At 42.2% G+C, this 22,257-nt stretch overlaps 1 long non-coding RNA gene across 2 annotated transcripts in view; it reads left to right on the top strand.

Annotated features, from left to right (window-relative positions):
* Nucleotides 1-22,257, top strand: part of LOC122678228 — an 85,442-nt gene that overhangs the window by 21,171 nt on the left and 42,014 nt on the right. Inside the window, exons 4-5 of one of the 2 annotated variants that reach the window (XR_006336039.1) lie at nucleotides 146-298; nucleotides 9,763-9,911. This is a non-coding gene — a long non-coding RNA (uncharacterized LOC122678228). Of the gene's footprint in view, nucleotides 1-145; nucleotides 299-9,762; nucleotides 10,069-22,257 lie in introns of those variants that run through there. The other variant, XR_006336040.1, reaches the window with a different exon arrangement.

Raw genomic sequence — 22,257 nt, 5'->3', positions numbered from 1 at the left:
ATTCCTAATCCCTCTGACCTGTAGATCTTATCTTACTTGGAAAAAGAGTCTCTACAGCTGTAATTAAGCTAAATCTCTTGAGATGGGGAGATTATCTGGGATTATCAGGGTGGTTCTGAAATTCAACAACATGTATTCTTTTAAGAGCAGGCAGAGGGAGATTTGAGGACAAACAGAAAAGGAGGAGACAGTGTGATCTGGAAGACTGAGACTGGAGTGATGCAGCCACACATCAAGGAAGAGGCCTTCTTCAAGGAGCCACACACCAACGAGAACACCTTCTCCCCCAAAACCTCTGGTGGGAACATGGCTCTGCCTCCACCTTCATTTTGGTCCTATGACACTGATTTTGGACTTTTGGCTTCCAGAACTGTGAGAAAATACAATTCTGTGGGTCTAAAGCTACAGAGTTTGTTATACCAGCCTTAGGAAACTAATACGGGGCTTAGAGGATAGTCAGCTGCCCTTGGCCAGGCAGAGGACACACATTTGCAGTGTCCCAAAGCTCCAGCTTCACTGGTGCCAATGATGGCAGTTGCAGCACTGGTCCAAGTGGTCCAGAGATGCAAGGGGATTCGGGAGCAGCCAATATCCACGGCAGCCTCAAGGGGGTGGATATGAATTCCAGGGCCATTATCAGGGATGAAAGGAACATAGGACTCCTCTTGGACTGTGAGGAGAGTCAGGCCTTTGCAGGGATGGATAGGGGGCATCAGTGTTCACCGCCGATAGAGAGCAGGGACTTTGGGGGGTGATTCAGCCTGGAGGCAGAAGAATGTGTAAGGGCAAGGACAGGCCCATCCCTCACACTGGCAGGGCCTGTAGCAGGAGTTCACATGGAACCCGTACACCATATGTCTAAATATTTAAAAGTTATAAATCAACTCAATAAACTATTAAGCAATATATTTTGAAAATATATTTTGAAATTAAAGCAACATGTTATGTTTTTGAATGTAGTCTTGAAACTACATTTAAAATGTAGTTTTTAAATGAGTAAAAGTTGGCAAAGTATAAAATATGACTGAATTTCATTGCTATTGAATATATCTGAGTGTTCTGTTGATGAGCCAAAAATGTTTGGATGCGTGACAGACATACACAATTCATAAATTTTGATGTTATTATTCCATAAAATTAATTTTCTTGCCTCCACTTCTGCAAAATTAGCAATTATGCTTTTTAATCTTCATTATGTAATGCCCTTTTTTATCTTTGATAATATTCCTTGCTTGCAAGTCTGCTCTGTTTGAAATTAATATAGCTACTCTTGCTTTCTTTTGATAGCATGGCTTAAAAATGCACAAAATAAATGAAAAAAAGAGAAAGAAAACAAATAAAATGAGGCCAATGATAATTTTGCTTTCTGCCCAGAGGAACTTTTGGTGCTATGATATAAGGGTGAGAATTTTAGTCAGACTATGATAGTCTCATGGAATTCAGGAGTCAGAGATCAGAGTTCAGGGAGGTGGACTTTGCTGGAATTTGCAGAGGAGAAGACCAAAGGGGAAGGAACTACACAGAGAAAAAGCTCCAGAAATCTGCACGGGTTTCTTTTGAGTCTGTTGTTAAATATTAAGCTGCACACACACAGAGGGAAGCTATGCAGCCATGAAAAGAATGACTGGCGAGCTGTAAGCAGAACAATTCCTAAAGCTCTCATAGTATTGAGAGAGATTTGCAACCAGAGCAGAGAGATCCCATTGAACACCTAAGACATTCAGTAAATACCAGAAGGATCATCTCCTATGAGAAGTCCTAGACAAGCCACAAATCAAAGGCTTCTCTATCAAGCTTAAGTATAATCTTAAAAGGATCAGGGTGATCCATAATTTATTTAGCTGCCTGTCAGAACAAAGCTGACACTCTTTATAGGAGGACAACAAAATCCAGCACACAACAATGTACAGGATTCAATTAGAAATTATTAGACATGTTAAGAAGTAAGAAAATGAGATAATAATAAAGGAAAAATCAGCCAATAGAGACAGGTCCAAAAATGACAGATAATAGAATTAGCAGATAAGATCTTTGTAATAGCTATAATTTTAAGTATTTAAAGGAAAACATGGACACAATAAATACTGAAATGGAAGACTTTAAAAGAACAGTGAAATAGAACATATAGGTGAAAAATACAATCTTTTTTTTTACAATGAATTTTAAACAAAAAATCCACATCTAGTGGGATAACACAGATCGGATGTTATGGAAGACACATCTCTGAAACAATAAATTATCTGCCTTAGTTTACTTGGGCTGCCATAATGAAATGTCACTGACCAAGTGGCTTAAACAACAGAAATTCATTTTCTCATAGTCCTGGAGGCTAGAAGCCCAAGATCAAGGTGCCTTCAGTGTTGGTTTAAGGTGGAACTGCTCTTCCTAGCTTGCAGATAGCTGCTTTATTACTGTAACCTTGCATGCCCTCTTCTGCCTGTGTACATACAGAAGAAGAAGAAGAAAGAGAGAGAGAGAAAGAGAGGGAGAGAAAATGTCCTGTGATGTCTCTTCCTTTCTTATAAGAACACGAGTCCTTTGGATTAGTACCAATCCTTATGACCTTATTTAACCTTAATTCCCTCCTCTGAAGGCCTTATCTCCAAATAAGTCACATTGGGGATTAGGGCTTCTACACATACATTTTCAGGGGGCACAATTCTTTCTACAACAGTATCCAAACTAAGGCACAGAGAGGGAAAAAATGCTTGAATGGAAAAGACAGAACCCCTATTAACCTTAGGAGATGCTGGGTAAAGGATATACAGGAACTCACTGTACTATTTTTTGCAATTATTCAGTAAGTCTAAAATTATCTCAAAATAAAAAGTTAAAAATAAATTTCCCCACAGAACAACAACAACAAAAACATCTTAATGCCCAGATGGCTTCACTGATAAGTTCTACCAAATATTTAAGAAAGAAATAGTAGCAATCTTACATAAATTCTTTCTAGAGGAAGAGGGAATACTCTCCAACCCACTTTATGAACCTAACATTACCTACCCTGACACTAAAACCAGCCATAGATATTACAAGAAAGGAAAATTCAATATTAACTTCCCTTATGAATACAGATGCAAAATATTAGCAAAAAATTAGCAAATCATGTCCAGCAATATCCTGTATTTATTCCAGGAATACAAATTTTATATAACATCTGAATTTAGTTAATGTAATACATGATGTTAATAAAATAAAGGAGAAAAGAATATGAACATTTCAATAGACACAGAAAAAGCATTTGACAATATTCAACACCTATTCATGATAAAATTTCTCAGCAAACTAGGAACAGAAAGAAACTTTTCTAACCTGATAAAGGTCATTTACAATAAAACCTCCAACTAAGACCTCATACTTGAGGTTAAGAATGAACACCTTCCCCTACGCTCAAGGATGTCCATTTTCACCAGTTGTATTCATTATTTTACCAGAGACCCCAGAGAGTCAATAATGTAAGGTGAAAAAAGGCACTTAGATTGGAAAGTGAAAGTCACTCAGGGGTGTCTGACTCTTTGTGACCCCATGGACTGTAGCCTGCCAGTCTCTGTCCATGAAATTCTCCAGGTAAGAATACTGGAGTGGGTAGCCATTCCTTTTTCCAGGGGATCTTCCCAACCCAGGGATCGAACCTGGGTCTCCCACATTGCAGGTGGATTCTTCACTGTCTGAGCCACCATGAAAGTGGCTCAGATTGGAAAGAAAGAAGTAAAACTGATTTTATTTGTGGATGACATGATTATTCATGTAGAAAATCCCACGAAAACTACAAAATCTCCTAGAACTAAATGAATTTGGCAAGGTCATTGGATACAAGTACAATATGCCCAAAATCAATTATATTTCTATATAGAGCAAGAGACAATTGAAAATGAAACAAAAAACCACTGTAATTTAAAGTAGCATCAAAAAAAGGAAGTAAAATAGGTTTATTTAGATATGTGAAAACTGTAAAACATTGGTGAGAGAAATTAAGACCTAAACCAGTAGCGTAATATACTATGCTCAAGAATCAGAAACTCATTAGTTTAAAGTCATTAATTCTCTTTCAAATTAATCTACAGATGTAATGAAACCCCAATAAACATTTCAGAAGAATTTTTGTAGAAATGGACAAGATTATTCTAAAATTTACATGGAAATGCGGAAACCTAAAGTAGCCGAGACACTTGAAAAAGAACAAAGTTGGAGAAGTTGCCATAACCTGATACCAAGATTTATTATGAAACCATGGTAATCATGACAGAGTGGTATTGTTGCAAAGATAGACATGTGGGTTAATGAAACATAGTGCAGTCTAGAAGGAGACCCACAAATAGAGATATAGCCAGAGAAGAGTGACCCAAGCAGTGATAGTCATTCAATTGCAGGCAGATACTTTACCGTCTGAACTACCAGGGAGGCAGCCAGTTATTGAATACTACTATTCAAAATATCATTCAAATATCCAATATCACTTTTTTTAATGGATGCTATATAAATGTGGACATTTTTCTAAGCCAGAGTTTTAAAAAATTTCTATTATTTTCATGTGAACACCAAAGTGATTTAATTATACATATATATATATATATGTCCACTCTTTTTCAGATTTTTTTCCCATATAGGTTATTACAGACTATTGAGTAGAATTCTTTGTGCTGTACAGTAGGTTCTTATTATTTTATATACAGTATTGTGTATATGTTAATCCCAAACTCCTAATTTTTCCCCCTGCCCAAACATTTCCTCTTTGGCAGCCATAAGTTTGTTTTCTAGGTCTATGAGTCTGATTCTGTTTTATGAATAAGTTAATTTGTATCATTTTTTGAGAGTCCACATATGAGTGATATCATATATTTATCTTTGTCTGACCTACTTTAGTTAGTATGATAATCTCTAGGTCCATCCTTATTGCTGCAAATGGCATTATTTCATTCTTTTCATGACTGGATAATATTCCATTGTATATACCTACTGAATCTTTATCCATTTCTCTGTTGATGGACACTTAGGTTGCTTCCGTGTCTTGGCTATCGGAAGTAGTGCTACAGTGAACATTGGGGCATGTGTGTCTTTCCAATTATGGTTTTCTCTGGGTATATGCCCAGGAGAAGGATTCTGGATCATATGGTAGCTCTGTTTTTAATTTTTTAAGGAACCTCCATACTGTTCTCCAACGTGGCTGCACTAATTTATATTTGTACCAACAGTGTAGGAGCATTTAGTTTTGTGGACTTTTTAAATGATGGCCATTCTGACTGGTGTTAGGTGATAACCCCGTTGTAGTTTTGATTTGTGCTTTTCTAATAATTAACAATGTTGAGGATCTTTTCATGTGCTTTTTGGGCCATCTGTATGTCTTCTTTGAAGAAATGTCTGTTTAGATCTTCTGCCCATTTTTTGATTAGGTTGTTTGTTTTTCTGATATTGAGTTTAAGTCTTATTTTTAGATCTAGGAATTTCAGTTTTTTCCCACTATTTTCAATAAAAAAACTGAAAGACTTTCTCTTTGATTTTTCTTTTCCTTTGTTCTTTTTAGCTTTTGTATTTTCTGAATTTCACTTTTTGAAATTTCTATCATGATCACAACTTTTATTCATTCTCAATGATATATTCTAAAGGATTGAAAATAAAATTTAATTGTATTTAATGTATATATAATTTGAATATTCTCATTAAAATGTAAAAATAAAAACAATATTCTATGTTTTTCAGAAATTTTATTTTTCTGATATAGTCAAACTGAAAGGCAAACTACAAATTGTATTCAGTGAATATCAAACTATAAAATATTTAAAGGTAAAACTTTTTGAAGTTTTAAATAGGGATATTTACATATTTTAATGAAAGCAAAACTATCAAAAAATAGAACAGTCTATGGCCATTTAGTTACCCATTTATAGGGCTATTGTCATTTCACTAATGTTTCTTCTAGACTTGTATATAAGAAGCATTTTTATTAGCAACTGAATTAACATTACAGAGTTTTCCTTAGCTACTGTGACTATTGGGTTCATTTGTAAATACTTTTGAAATTATGAATTCAAATGTTATAAAAGAAGAGCATTATTAGAAACCAATAGTTTACAATATAGGAATTGATGGCAGTCAGGCTCTCTGAATGACAGTTAATCTGTCTTTTGTCCTCTCTAGGCAATTTGACCCTTCAGTTTTCTCCTTTCTCAGAAGGAGGGTGGTTTCCGATATTGGCAGCACAAATTCTCACAGTTCTTGGACCCAGCTGCTCTTTGATTCAGGGACAGAAGGAAAGAGAGGATGCCTTTTCCTGGACCTAGTAAAGTGTTAGTCCAGGGATTGGCTGTGTTACCGGTGGTGCTGTGCCAGTGCTAAGCCCCAACCTTCTGTGTGTGTGTGTGTGTGTGTGTGTGTGTGAGACACTCTAACCCACAGGCCCATGACTAGGGTCCCTCTTACCCTGGACTAAGGGTGGCTCTGGGCAAGCCAGCCCATTGAGGCCTCTCGAGCAGTACACACAGGCTCTGTAGAGCAGAAGTGTATAGAAACAGAGAACGGTATAGCCCCTTAAAAAAAAACACTCAAGATGATTCCTAAATTCCTTGCTCCCTCTGTGCTTAGCAGAGCTGTCTGTGTGCTATTGAGCTCTCATCTAACTTGAACCAGAGAAATTTCATTTTTAATCAGTTTTCTATATTGGACTTTAGCCCATGATTTTATTGGGAAACAAGTTTCTTTTACTAAAAAAAAAAAAATGCAAAACATGGAAAAAGTGATCTGGTCCAATTACCACTCCACATTCCCTTTCTAATTAGGAAGACTGAGGCCAGAGAAGGACGGTGACTGTCCAAGCTGATTGTCCAACAAGCTGCAAGACCCAGACCAGAAGCCAGGTGCCCAGACTGCCTGCGTGTTCCGCTTCCTCATGCCCCATGGAATAAATCAGGGATGGGATAAACAGTGTATTACTGTGTTGATCTCAATGAAGAATTTCTGTGATCTGTTCAGTCTCTTCCCAGAGCTGGCCTGGCCCTTAGTGGGCTAGAAGACACTGTGTCCTTTCCTTAAGGTTTTGGAGGCTATTGCTGAAATCGGAGATCTCATGCTCATATGTGCTCTTGGCTGACTTGTCATTTTTCTATTGCTTATAGATTATATGGTGGGAAAACAGCAGGCACCAAGTTTGAGCTTGATCCTATTCCCTTCCTGTCCATATCTGGGTCTTTTCCTCTCCATTCCGTCCTATATTCATCTGAAATATTTATTAGTATCTTCTATGGGCCATTTATCACAGTGTAGCATCTTGGAGACATGGTTGGCTTTCATCTTTCTTTAATCTACTTCCTTGTCTTCCTTGTCCATTGCATCTCTCATCTGCATATGTGTTTGTGTCTCTCTGGGTTTTTTGGTCAAAGTGTCTTTCTCTTTTTCTTTCCCTTTTTTCCTTCTCCCTTCCCTTTTCTTCCTCCTTCTCTTGTATTGCTACACCTTTCTTTGTTTTTATTCCCTTATTTTTTGCGGTTTTTGCTCTCTCCTTTTCTGACCATTTTTAAAGTCTTTATTGAATTTGTTATGATACTGCTTCTGTTTTATGTTCCATTTTTGCTTTTTTTGGCCACGAAGCATGTGGGATCTTAGGTCCCTGACCGGGGACTGAACTTTCATGCCCCTGCATTGGAAGGTGAAGTCTTAACCACTGGACCACCAGGGAAGTCCCATCTCTTTCTTTTTCTATTTAGTTTCTCTCACTTTTCCTCTGTCTTTTGCTTCCCACTCTGTTTCACCTTTGTTTCTTCCTGCATCTCTGAGCTGGCGTGTCTGTCTCCTTTGTCTGCTGTCAGATTCTTTCTACAGACTCTGTGTGTGTGTGCTTGTGCACAAAGTGGGAGGCTGCAAAGGTCTCTTGAATTTCTGCTTTTCACGCAAGTCCATGAGAGGACACTGAAGCCACCCCATTTGTTCAGCCAATTTCACAAGATTTTCCTTTTCTGATTATTTGATTATGTAAACACATTTTAATCCCACTGAAAAGGAGCTCTGGATCTCACTGGGCTTGTGCATTGGACTAGCAGGGAAGAGATTTTTTTTTTTTCAGGTTGTAAGGAGACCTGCCTTAGCTTTAAATACTACATGTTATGAAAATAAGTTACTAGGCCAAGAATAATCTATGAGGGTTTCATAGACAAGGTAATATTTGATTTGGGTCTTGAAGCATGAATAGGAGTTTTCCAGGAAGAAAAGGGAGGAGGGTATTATTTATAGAGGAAATGGCACAGAAGGATAAGGTCTGGGAGACTGAGAACATGGTGTATAAGAGAATGAGGCTGGAAAATTATGTTGGGGCCCAAACCTGGGGACTTTGAATGCTAGGATGAGGAACTTGGTCTTTTTCCTGATGGCCATGTGGAATCATAAGAGAGTTTTAGGCAGGCATGTGGCAGAGTTAGTATGGTCAATGACAGGGAGGTACTGAGACTAGAGGCCTAGAGAACAGGGGGAAATTGAGGCAGTCTTCCAGGTAAGAGAGGATGAGCCACAGTGATAATATTCCTTCTGAGTATACCATGATTTTTCTTAAATATGTCTCCATCTACTTGCCTGAGGGTTTGTATTCATTAAAATTTTTAATGAGCCTGTCCTATGTACTCAGGTGTGAGGCATTAGGGGTGTGGAGATAACAAAGACATGATTAAGCTCAAGTCTCAGGGAGATCACAGTTGAGAGGGAATATAGACACATCAACAGGTTTCTTCATAACCCTTCTTTATGAAAGGACAGAGTAAGTAACAAGGGGATGTGGGAGTCCAAGGGGGGAACCTAACAGTAAGGGAGAAGGCTAGTCAGGGTGGGTTTCCTAGGAGAAGTGAAGCTTTAGTTGAGCTAGATTGGCCCGCATAGTTTTCCAAGTGTAGTCCCTAGTCTAGAAGCACCAGCATTCCCTAGGAAATCATGAGAAATGCAAATCTTGAGGCCCATCCCAGGCAGAAAGAATCAGAAACTGGTTATGGGAGCCTGACTATCTGTGTTTTAACCAGTCTTTGAGGTCTGCTGAAGTTTGAGAACCACTGCTCTAGGTAAGAGAGGAGGAAGTTGCCCCAGGCTAAAGAAACAGGTTTGCAAAGGCAGGGAGATGGTGGATGGCGGGCTGGAGGGTAGGGCCACTGTGTGACTGTGCAGCAGAGGAGCCTGCAAGGCTGGCTGGTACAGACAATGGAGCTGTGTGGATTGTAGGGATGGGAAGCCACAGAAGACCTTTGGAGAGGCATAGTCAGGTTTCTCTTTAGAGTCAGTGTGAGCTAGGCATATGTAAAGCAGGCACTCCATCAGCATCCTTCATCTAATGCCTGGGCTCCAGATCAGGGAGGTCAAACAAAGGCTCTTTTCTCTTGCCAGCTCTGGTCCGTCAGTAGCATCTGCCTGAGTACTGTGTTGAGGAACATCCTGAAGTCAAATCTGGGATGTAGAGAAATGAAGTGTGTGACTAGGTAATCCCAAGGTAGGCATGGCCGTGAAGCTGTAGAGGGGAGGATGGGTTGGCTCATGTGGCCTCTATTAAATTTGAGTTGTTTTTTCCAGATAATTAACACAATGAAAATGAAAACACATGTTTTTCAGAACTCATCTGTACTCAGGAAACCCAGCGTTGCTCCAAGTCAATAGCTGCTAGAATCAATTCTAAATTATGAGAAGTAGAGTCCCTGAGGGACACAGGACTCTCTCCTTTTCATAACCCTCCACAATGTAAACTCCTCCTGTTTCTTGACACAACGACTGAATTTCTACCATCATGGTTTTCTTTAGGGCCAGGCAGCTCAGTTCTCTACAGAACAGAAGATGCTACAGAAGAGGAATCAGTTCATCAAGAACACATCATTCAGCCAGCCACATCAGTTAGCCACCTGCCACATGCAGGGCCCACATCTTAGGAGGGGAAGGACATGCACTGTTCAGTAAGAAAATGCAATATATATATGTGTGTGTGTATCTATATCTATATCTATATTTAAGTACCCATGTTTTAACAGTTTGAACTGTTTTAACTGGAATGTTTCCTCAAATGCCTGATGTCATTGTCTTTTGAAACTAGTATACAGAATATAATAAATGATTAGCTGCCCCTCCTTTTTGTTCTTGGATGGCCCACTATTAGAAATATTATTTCTTACTGTGTCCTTCCTTCAGATGCATGGAGGGCTCATGGTCACAGCCCCAGTGCTCCCAGGCCTCAGTACGTCTTTGAATGTCTGTATTTTTAAAGGCTTCTTTCTCCCACCTTCTTCTTCGCTTTCTACCTGGCCTTCATTTGTTGCCAGTGTTTCTGCCTTCAGGAAAGGGTAACATTAAAGAAAGCTTTTCCATCCAAGTAGCCCTCATGTCACAGAAGCCTGAATGGGTGCCAGCTGAGAGGCCTGGAGCACAGCCCCAAGTGCCCTTCTCTGGTGCAGAATGGATCTGAAGACTTGCATTTCATGCTTAAAATTTATGCAGTCTTAAAATTCCAATCCATAATATGCAACATCTGGGTTTGTATTAATGAGCGAGTGAGAGTTGCTCAGTCACGTCTGACTCTTTGTGACCCCATGGACTATATAGTCCATGGGATTCTCTAGGCCAGAATACTGGAGTGGGTAGCCTTTCCTTTCTCCAGGGGATCTTCCCAACCCAGGGATCGAACCCAGGTCTGCCGCATTGCGGGAAGATTCTTTACCAACTGAGCCACAAGGGAAGCCCAAGAATAATGGAGTGGGTAGCCTACCCTTCTCCAGTGGATCTTCCTGACCCAGGAATCGAACCAGGGTTTCCTGAATTGCAGGCGGATTCTTTACCAACTGAACTATCAGGGAAACCCTTGTATTAATGAAGATATTCTTAAATCAAATAGCATTTAAATTACTTACCAGTAAGTGAGAAGGATGCCTCAGGTATAGGTCCAGTATTTATTCTGTAACTTTGCACAGTCCTCTGCCCCCCACTGAAACTCCAGTACTTTGGCCACCTCATGCAAAAAGTTGACTCACTGGAAAAGACCCTGATGCTGGGAGGGATTGGGGGCAGGAGGAGAAGGGGACGACAGAGGATGAGATGGCTGGATGGCATCACCAACTCGATGGGCATGAGTTTGAGTAAACTCTGGGAGTTGGTGATGGACAGGGAGGCCTGGCATGCTGCGGTTCATGGGGTCACAAAGAGTCAAACACGACTGAGTGACTGAACTGAACTGAACTGAACTGCCCCCCACGGTACACCTCTGTGCCCTGGAGTATATCTGTGCTACAGGTGGGAGACATGGCTCTGGGAATGAGCAAGGGAACCCTGTGTGACATTAGCTAAATAACCTCACCACTCTGAGTTTGGTTTCCTCATCTGTATATAGAAGCAGAGAAGACAAGAAGAAATAAATCATGTGGCACAGACCCTGGCACACATTAGGCCCTCAACGGTTGTTGTTCAGTCACTCAGTCATGTCTGACTCTTTGCGACCCCATGGACTGCAGCACACCAGTCTTCCCTATCCTTCAGCATCTCCTGGAGTTTGCTCACTCACATCCACTGAGTCGGTGGTGCCATCCAACGATATCATTCTCTGTCATCCTTGTCTCCTCCCGCCTTCAATCTTTCCCAGCATCAGGGTCTTTTCCAATGCGTTAGCTCTTCACATCAGGCCCTCAATAAATTTTAGTTAAGTCACACATCAAGGAACCTGAGTCATGTTCACCACAATATAAATTAATTAGTCTTAACACACACTTCAGCACGGGAAGGAAGGGACTGTTGAAGGGTTGCCTTGGATTTTTGGATAACCGCCGTGATTTACCCTTACTGTAAGTTGCTGGGATCTTGCTGTGAGGACATAAAGGAAGGAGGGGTTCATTCCTACTGGGGGACCCTGGATGGTTTCAAGGAGATGACACTAGAGCTGGATCTTGCAGGGTGGGTAGATATTCAACAGGCTCATGGTACCGTCAGCCACCTAGGATGACTCTTCTCTTGCTCCCATACATTCCCTGGCTCACCTTCACTGAGTGACCAGCCCCAGCCCCAGCTGGGCATTGTTTTAGTTCTGATCAGAATATCAGAACATCTCATTAGAATATCTCTACCATGAGAGCTTATCAAAGGGACCGTGAAGGCCATTCCGCTCTGCCAGTTCTCCTGGTAACAAATCGGCCCACCTGATGTCATTTCCCCTGTAACTGGCAACCTCCCCCTCTCCCCCTGAAGTGGACATTGCCACCATCTGCCACACATGGTGGGGTGTCGCTCTAGGACCTTGCTTCAGACAGCTCAGCTTCCCCATCCATTAACCCACAGGTGTCTCTATCACCGACTTCAGACTCTTTCTTCTGTTTCTAGGCTCTCTCTTCTGTCCTGAATGTAGGCCTGTGGGGTGCAGCCCAATACTCATGACTGGTGAACAATGAAATTTAGGACTGGGTAAATGGGTTCGGGTATGAGCCTGGAGGGTCCTGCCTGCGTTAAGAAGTTTAATTTTTATTCAGTTGGCCATAGGGAGCCATTGAGGACTTTTGAGATAGAGGTGAGTTAAGAACTACACATGAGAATGATCATTAGAATACAAGCCTCCTAAGGACGGATCTTGCCACCCGCTATGTGATTCTGATAATGCCTGCAGCAGTATCCAGTACAGTTTAGTGTCCAGTAACTGACATTTGAGTGAATGAGTGATAGAACCACTATGGCAGCAGGCATTTTTAGAGGACATGCCAGGAGGCAGGAGAACCTGTTCAGAGGCCACAAGTGCTGGTCCTCAGGGGCTGGCAATGGGATGGGTACAGGCACAGCTGCGGGAAATGCTGGAAACTTCTCCCTCCTGTCCTTACACTTCCTGTGGGGCACTGACCACTCTCTGAATTCAGAGAAAGTTTAAGACAGCAGAATCCCTGCTGACAGTCCCAGCCTCATGTTCTTCCAGAACCTCTGTTCCCCTCTGCTCCCCATTCAGATTGGAACACGGTCCAGGCACGCTCTAGAGAGGAAATGGTTATTTGCATCTGAACATGAAACAGCATTTTCTGAAGCTGCAAGCAGGGCCCAGCTGGTGTGAGCTGAGTTTGCTCACAACTGCAACCAGCTTGTTTTAATTTGGGGCAGGGGGAGGGGGTGAGACTTCATGAGCCAGCTTCCCAGTGGGAAGACACTCATACACACACAAACACACACGCAAATGCAGCAGGCCTGTGGTCCTGGCCAGTTTGGCTGAGGAGAGGACTTCCTAGGGAGAGGCAAGGAAGGACGGGAAAGGGTTGTCCAAATGCATTCTTCTCAAGCCCCAGGGGAACAGCTGCTTTTGGACACTGGATAAAACCACTGGGGCTGGTTGGAAGTGCCCCGCTGGTCCTGGAGCCACCTTACAATGCCAGACACCAGCTGAGCACTAAGTATTTTGTCAGATGCTTTACTTGATGGTTTTCTGCAGAAGGCAGGTGGAGGGAATGCTGGAGAAAGAAGTAGGCTGGTTGCCAAGGCCTTAAATTGATTTGAAAAATGATAAATGAAAGTTGAAAAAGTCACTGAGGTGAGACTTCAAGGACCCTCATTAGAAATTTGTTGTCCCAAGTGAGACTCAGCCTTATCCTGCTATCTAGTATCTGAACATAAAGGCTGGACACAAGCATAGAAACAAACACGCAATCAGAGCAGATTGTTTCCTGTTATCACCCTTTTTCTTCCCCTCTTGCTTTCCTCATGTCTTTAATCCCCTCTTGATGCTAACAGTCCAGATATGGTCTGCAGAGGGTTGTTTGTCCCTGAGTCCTCTGATCACAGTCCCCGTGGTGGGTATTTGTTCACGAGCAGAGGCAGGAGACTCTGGGGCCAATGGTGAAACTTCTCAGGCTGCCAGTGAAGGCAGTGATGAGAAAGCCCTCTCATGGGGAAGTGGGCAGCGTGATATTCTGGAAATATCTCAAGCTTTAAAATTTCACAACTATGAATTTAGTCCTAGTTCTACCATGTAGGCAGACAGCTTAACTTTCCAGGCTAATTTCACCACAAACTTGTGAATTGGGTATAATGACCCCTCATCCAGACTTAGATAATGAATTTACCTGACATATAACTATAATAGCTAATATTTAGCTCACAGTACTAGGTATGCTAATCACTTCAATGAATTAGCTCACTTGACTTTTGCAATAACCTTAAGAAGGACAACAATTATCCTCATTTCATAAGCCCAGGGAGGTTATGGGCTTTGTCCTAGTAAGTGGCAAAGGTGGGATTTGAACCCAGGCAGTCTGACTCCAAAGCCAGTGTTCATCACCATTACTCTATGCTACCTTCTGGCACTATGGTGTGCACAATAAGAGGGGCTCAGTGTTGCTTAGGTTTCCCTCCCCTAACTTCTCTCTTCAAGGAGCCAGGAGTCTTGCAGAAAGTTCTTTGGCAATAGTGGAGCAGTTCTCTCTGTTAATTAGGTGTTTCATTTTACTGCCAGCCTTTTGTTTTCCCCCTGGAGATCTGGAAGTATTTCCAATAAATTGTGTTTCAAGGAAAGAAATAGAAAAAGACAGTGAGTAGCCCCCAGGTTCGAGACTACATGGTTTCTTTGGGCAGGAGAGAACAACTGGGCCATTGTCTGTAGTAATAGGACTTCCTGGGGAGGCAGCTGTGGGCCTTGCTCCCTGATTGTTTTTTTTTTTTTTTTAGCAAAGACCAAATTGACTCCCTTTTCGTCCCTTCCCCTTCGGTCAGTAGTGTATTTTATTTTCATGTGGATGACTCCTTATTCCCACAAAAGAAATTAAAATTTTGATTCTGGACTTAGCATAGGGATGTGGCAAGGGCTTGCTTGCATCTAGAGAGGGACTGAATATTTTGGAAAACCTGCTTTTGTATAACTGAGAGTTTCCTTCCAGTGAGCATGCTGGGATCTTCCCATTCCTGCATCTTGGAGAAAAGCCTTAGCATTCCAACTCTAGATTAATCAGCATGGCTTATTTAGTTTGATGATGATCTTGGCCCAGAATATTCAATCCCTTGCCCTCTGGTTGTGTGTTTAACATCTCATGAGCCAGGAGCAAAGGGGAGAGTTGGGGGGTGGGTACTGGTGGTGGTAGAATTGGGCCTGGCCTCTGAGTGACTGAATTTGAGTTACTGTCCCACTGTATACCAGAATATGTGATGTTGGCCAAGTTGCTTAACTTCTTCACTGTATCTTCCATGCCTACTGTACATCCCAAATCCATGGAATGATTCGATTGGCATGCTTAAGACAGCCTTAATTGTATATGGTTCTCTGTGGAATGCCATTTCCCTTCTGGCCATTCTAACCTAATTGTCAAATCTCAGTTCAAACATTATCTGATTCATGGTAGGTGTTTGATGTGTTTCCTTATAGGAGATATTTATTATTTTTCTTGGTTCTAATCTTCTTCCTTCTCTGTCTTATCAATCTCTAGATGGCAGAGTTGGCTTCCACCAGAGGAGCTGAAAAGATAAGACAAATCACTTTCCCAGTGTTCTTTGCATCTAGTTTTCACCAGCCAGACAAAATCACCCAGACTTTCTTTAGAAGCTAGGGAGGAACTGGGGATACTGAGGATGACTGGTTGCATAGTTACAACTTTCTTCATTTCTGCAATGTATTGCAAGGGCATAGTCATAGTAAGAGCTTGCTTTCAGTTCAGTTCAGTTGCCCAGTTGTGTCCAACTCTTTGCGACCCCATGAACCACAGAACACCAGGCCTACCTGTCCATCACCAACTCCCGGATTCTACCCAAACCCATGTGCATTGAGTCAGTGATGCCATCCAACCATCTCATCCTCTGTTGTCCCCTTCTCCTCCTGCCCTCAATCTTTCCCAGAACCAGTCTTTTCAAATGAGTCAGTTCTTTGCATCAGGTGGCCAAAGTATTGGAGCTTTAGCTTCAGCATCAGTCCTTCCAATGAATATTTAAGGTTTATTTCCTTTAGTATTGACTGGTGTTATCTTGCAGTTAAATGCACTCTCAAGGGTCTTCTCCAGCACCACAATTCAAAGAACCAATTCTTTGGGGCTCAGCATTCTTCATGGTCCAACTCTCACACCCATATATGACTATTGGAAAAACCATAGCTTTGACTATATGGGCCTTTGTCAGCAAAGTGATGTCTCTGCTTTTGAATACACTGTCTATGTTTGTCACAGCTTTCCTTCAAAGGAGAAAGTGTCTTCTAACTTCATGGCTGCAGTCACCATCCACAGTGATTTTGGAGCCCAAGAAAATAAAATGTCACTTTCCACTTTTTCCCCTTCTATTTGCCATGAAGTAATAGGACTGGATGTCAGCACCATAACTCAGTCTTTAATAGGCCATTCCACCATTCTATCTGTTAGACTCTCTGCTTCTGAGTGATTGAGTTCATAATAAAACTCATGGTTCTGAGCTCATTGTCCCCCTTCTCTCTGTAAAATGAGTTCTTTGATAAGAAGCAATGTTGTGATGGATTCCATGATGGAGAAGAAGACATTCTTATGCTTATAGATGGAGATGTTGACAGGCAGGGAAGTCAAATTCATATACATGTTGTTATCTGCTAAAGTGAGGATAAAGTACCTTCATGTGATCAGACCATGTGACCGAATGGTCTCCCCTGAAACAATGTTATATCTGAGGCTCAGCAGTCGTCTCTGCTGGTGCTGTGTTGAACACATGCACAGGTTCAATTACATAGACTTCTGTGACCAGTGTTGATTTGGCCACAGGACTACTCACCTCCATGTCTGCGACTGTGACTGTCTGATTACTGAGTGTTCCTTTGTAGTAGATAACATAGTTTTTTTGTTTTTTTTTTGGGGGGGGGAACATCTTTTTGTATCTTTTTTGTGAACATTTTTTCATGAATATTTTTTGTGAACATTTTTGTAAAGGCAAATTCTTTACCAGTTGAGCTACCAGGGAAGCTGTGAACATCTACACAGACACAGATAGTCTCCTGTTGTGTGCCCATTCTGAGAGGTCCATCCACAGGACTCCTTGATACCATCCTTTAATCTTGTTATTTTCAATACCCCACCTACCTGGGCATCTTGATCACCTTGGGCCTCCTCAGTAAGCTCCAGGTTTTTACCTAGTGTAAACTCTGCAACTTGGTGGGAGGGGTGTCTACTTTGCCTGTTCAGATGCCACTTAGTTTAGAATCTAATTAATGGAGAACCTGGAGGTAAAGAACAGATTCTCATTTTTCCCAGTTGAGTTTCCCATCCTAGCAGCCGGGTTTTCAGAAAGGGAAGAAGGCCAAGCACAAGGAAAGTTCCAGGCAGCCCAGCAGGAGGAGAGGTGAGTCATTTACTTCTTGAGGAATTCGGTTCGGTCATGTCCCATTAATCTGGCTTCATCAGGAAATGAGCTGTGTCACTTAAGTCAATTTTCCAATAACCCTTTCATATGTCAAATTTTTATGTAATCATTTTGGGTAGAAGTCTTTCTAAACCAGTTGCATGCTTCTCTGCCTATTTCAGTGGAGGACCCTGCCCATTTTCTAACCTTTTCTTGAGGATACCGGGACCATTACTTTATCAGTTTATGGTTTAGGAAGAATAAGGGGCTATTTGCCCCAGTGATGATTTACCCCACCCTTGTTGTGGGTTCTGAGTTATTCTGCCTACTGTGGTCATTTTGTTTTCATTCTCACTTCCTTGTGCTCTTTGAGGGCTGTATGACAAGGTAGACAAGAAAGGGCTCTGGAATCATATCTGAGCTTGAATTCTAGCTTTGCCATTTATGTGTCTGGGCTCCAGGATCCTCAAATGCACTACAAGTTTAAGTACCTTGGCTCTGATCATGTATCTAGAAATCTATATCCCTTAGTATCATTGTGAGGGTGGGTTCAGTTCAGTTCAGTTCAGTCACTCAGTTGTATCTGACTCTCTGCGACCCCATGAATTGCAGCATGCCAGGCCTCCCTGTCCATCACCAACTCCCGGAGTTTACTCAAACTCATGCCCATCAAGTCGGTGATGCCATCCAGCCATCTCATCCTCTGTTGTCCCCTTCTCCTCCTGCCCCCAATCCCTCCCAGAATCAGGGTCTTTTCCAATGAGTCAACTCTTTGCATGAGGTGGCCAAAGTACTGGAGTTTCAGCTTCAGCATCAGTCCTTCCAATGAACACCCAGGACTGATCTCCTTTAGGATGGACTGGTTGGATCTCCTTGGGGTCCCAAGGACTCTCAAGAGTTTTCTCCAACACCACAGTTCAAAAGCACCAATTTTTCAACACTCAGCTTTCTTCACAGTCCAACTCTCACATCCATACATGACCAATGGATAAACCACAGCCTTGACCAGATGGACCTTTGTTGGCAAAGTAATGTCTCTGCTTTTTAATATGCTATGTAGGTTGGTCATAACTTTCCTTCCAAGGAGTAAGCATCTTTTAATTTCATGGCTACAATCACCATCTGCAGTGATTTTGGAGCCCCAAAAAATAAAGGGTCAAGTACACAGCAAAAGGGAAGGTTTGATGCTGTCAAAACACCTAACACATTGTGGCTCCTTAATAATGTTTCTTGTTCTGCAATTTTCTTACCATCTCAACTTTCTATGTCTAGACTGCAGAGGGTCACCTATGAGCTTCAAGGATTATGTTGCTATTGTCTTTTCCACTCCATCTCCAGCTGCCTAGGGCCTAGCACTAAAGCTGGACACAGTGTAGGGGTTGGAATGTCTTTCTCTTCATCACATAGAAGCATGCCAGCTCCTCAGGGGAAGTGAAGCTCCTCCTCATGTAAGTTCTACAACCAGTTTCGCATGTGAAGGTCTTGGGACATGTAGCAATTCTGTAGTCTTTGGCTCTCTAAGTATCTGGAATGCAACAGTCAAGTTCTACCTCCAATGCTGTCCCCAAGTTTTTCTGTTTAAAAAGTGAAATGCATCACTGCTCAATACTGAAAGAAAAAGGAGAAATAATTTTCTTATTAAGCTATTGACAAGCTCCCAGAACTATAAATAAAAACCATAGAAATGTTCTGTTCTACATTCTCCCCCATCACACACACACACACACATGCGTCCTTCCCCTCAGAACCACTCTTGCCCTTCATGCAATTGGTAAGTCATGAACAGCAAGTGGGAAATTAGGAGTGAGGGTTATGCCATATAAATTTCTTTTTAAATTTTAAGTTCCTGGAGCCAAGACCAAAGCCACATATTGACAAGGGTAGGGCATGCCTCTGACAGCAACCTCCTGCTAGGCTTCTAGAATGCTGATTCATCTTCTTGTGCAATGAAGACCTCTCCAGAGAGAAAGGAAGGGGAGGGAAAGAAGCAAAGGAGAACTCTCACTTATAAACACTTAGTATGTGTCAGGCTGTATATATGCTGTTTCATTTAATGCTGACAGTTATTTTGTGTGGTAGATATTATCTTCCACTTCTTTCAGACCAGGTGAACAGTTTTAGAAGCTGAGTAACTTTTCCAAGTTATGACAGCTGATATAGGAAGAGTTCTATTTGGTGGATGCTAGAATGTTAGGTCACTCCAGTACTCTTGCCTGGAAAATCCCATGGATGGAGGAGCCTGGTAGGCTGCAGTCCATGGGGTTGCGAAGAGTCGGACATGACTGAGCGACTTCACTTTCACTTTTCACTTTCCTTCATTGGAGAAGGAAATGGCAACCCACTCCAGTGTTCTTGCCTGGAGAATCCCAGGGACGGCGGAGCCTGGTGGGCTGCCGTCTATGGGGTTGCACAGAATTGGACATGACTGAAGCGACTTAGCAGCAGCAGCAGTAGCAGCAGAATGTTAGGTGGGGCATCTGCCTTGAGATACTCTCTCCCAATACCCCACCCCACCCCAGGGCCCAGAAGGTTAGAAAAAGAAAATAAATAGGAAAACTCTGATGTAGGCTACTAAAATTTTTTTTTTTTGATAGAATCTTAAGCATGGCATACCAGAATACAGGAATGATGGTTGTAATTTTTTTCAAATACAGAGCATTTTGAAATTTACAAATGTTTTGCAATCCCTCCTCTCTTTCCTTCTCTAGTCCTTCCTTGGACAGCAGCTCCATGCTATTTCTGTCACATGAGTTCTGTGGCTTCAGTTTTACCATTAAAACGGGCATAATGACTTGTGCATTAGCTCTGGTCCCTCTGCTATATGCTGTTTTGGTACCTGCAGCTTAGTAAAGTTATAACCAAGTAACTATTAATATTTGTGTAACTGTGTGTTTATTATCTGTTTCTTCTGTGGAGATCTCTTAGATCTTGCTTACCATTCTCTCTCTAGCTTTTGTGTTATAGCGACCTAAGCCACAGAACTAGGGCTCAGATCTAAGTATCAGGATTTCTGCCAGGAGGTAGTAGAAAATGGAAATGACACATTTAAAACTATTAGACAAAATTAAAAGCATCCATTGTTTGAATTCAACTGTGTGATGCTAGTGAAGGTCTGTGAACCCAGCTCACACAGCTGATGCAGGGGCAGGCTGCCCATGCCTGCTCTAGTGGGTGAGGTTGGGAGGATTTGGTGCTGACTCAACAGTCCTTAATTTGGTTGGAGTGCAAGGGAGGGTAAAGAGAGTGGTGGCTGGAGTCTGGAAATCACATGAACAAGTTTTGTTTCATTGGCAGGTTTCACTGGAATGCTTTTTTTTTTCCCCTTCTTCTCCATGTGACTGGTAACACTGAGAAATCCTGTTTTGAAGGAAATCACTGGTGGTCAGAGGGCTCTTGACTTTTCCCATCCGAAAAATGGCTTCGTTAAGGCTAATAGAGATGGTGATGTTGCAGCTCTCTATGGAAAAGCAGAGAAAATGTCCACTGGGTGATTCTGGGGAGGCTAGGTTGATGGGCTAGTTAGATTTTGCCAAGGAATCAGCCAAATTCTCTTACGATGTCTTTGTACAACATCTGTGGAATGCTCTTGACTGGTAATTTTGCACCTCAACTCCAGTAGGAAATGAGGATAGTTTGGGGTGATTCCCTGTCGATTGATTATCTTTCTCTTTGTGCCACAGATACTGATATTAGAATCTCACCTTTAAGTATTTGGGGGTTGTTTTCAGGTAACTTAGTCACTAACACGTGCTAAGCATCAATTAGAGCCAGGCACTAGGTTGCTCCCATTGTCTAATGCTCCCAGTGACACTCTCTGGTGGGCACTGGTTTGCTTCCATTTTGAAGATGAGAAAATAGAGAGAGGCTTAGAAAGTTTTTGGGAGATGTCAAGGTCACAGGTGAACCTTCTAGCATTTGACATTTAGGTGGACGACCCAAAGCTGAACGCTGGTGTCCCGGAAGAGTAAGGAAAAGGAAACTAGTGTTTCTTAGCAACCATGTGCTGCGTACCTGCTCAGTGTTCGGCAAACTTCATCATGTTGAAAGTTCACAGCTTACCTAGGAGGGGGCACTGCTCATATCTCCATTTTAGAGAGGGAAATCTGAAGCCGAGCAGTGTAGGAACTTGCCCAAGAAGGAGATAGTGAAGGGGTTAAGTTTGGAGCCCGGACACGTGCCAGAAAGCTCGTCCTTCTAGTCACTATGTATAGCTACTGCACAGCAAGTGTGCAGGAGAAGCTTGGGTATCTGACTGGGGACCAGGGATGCTGGTGAACTTGGGAGGCTGCAGGAGGCAGGAGGGTGTGGCAGCCCCGGAACCCTGGGTGTCATGACCAGGCAGTGTCTGCAAGCTTCCTCCTATTGTCCCCCTGCTGCTTTGGAGCTTTCAGTGTTGTGTTCCTTCTCAGCTAAAAATAAGGTTTTGTTTGCACATAGGGCAAAGGGCCTGGGACCCTCCTGAGAAAATCCGCAGAGGAAACAGGACACAGAGTGGACTGCAAAGGCAGGAACGACACTCCTCAGCTCTCAGGGGCTGGAGGCACGGAGCGGGAAGTGGCACTTCCCCCGTGTTTTTATGTTTAGCTGGGGTTTAATTAATAACCGGCAAACAAGTCTATAATTAACTTGATTTCCCTTTTGGCCAGCCAAGGGAATCATAATAAAGCTCCTTTTTAAGTCCATGGTATTGCTGGAAGGATGGGAGGGAACGCAGGCTTTCTAGCTCTGCTTGCCCAATACTGAGGGCCCTGACTTGCATTCCTGGCTCCCTTCTCCTGCAAATTGTATTATCTGTACCAGATGTTGCATTAAAAGAAGAATTACTATACTTCAGGGCTCAAATTATATGTGTATGATTTACTGCCCTGCCTCAGTTTCAAATGCTGCCTTGCAGAACACTGATAAATGATAGCTGATTATTTTGTGGAGTGCCGAGGCTGATGAAGATACCAAGAGTGGGAAGGGGTTAACTCCTTCCAGGCTGGGACCACTTGGCTGACCATTTGCATTCTC

Source organism: Cervus elaphus, chromosome 20 (genome assembly GCF_910594005.1).
Source record: "Cervus elaphus chromosome 20, mCerEla1.1, whole genome shotgun sequence".
Lineage (NCBI taxonomy): Eukaryota > Metazoa > Chordata > Mammalia > Artiodactyla > Cervidae > Cervus > Cervus elaphus.
This window is presented reverse-complemented; position numbering and strand designations above follow the sequence as displayed.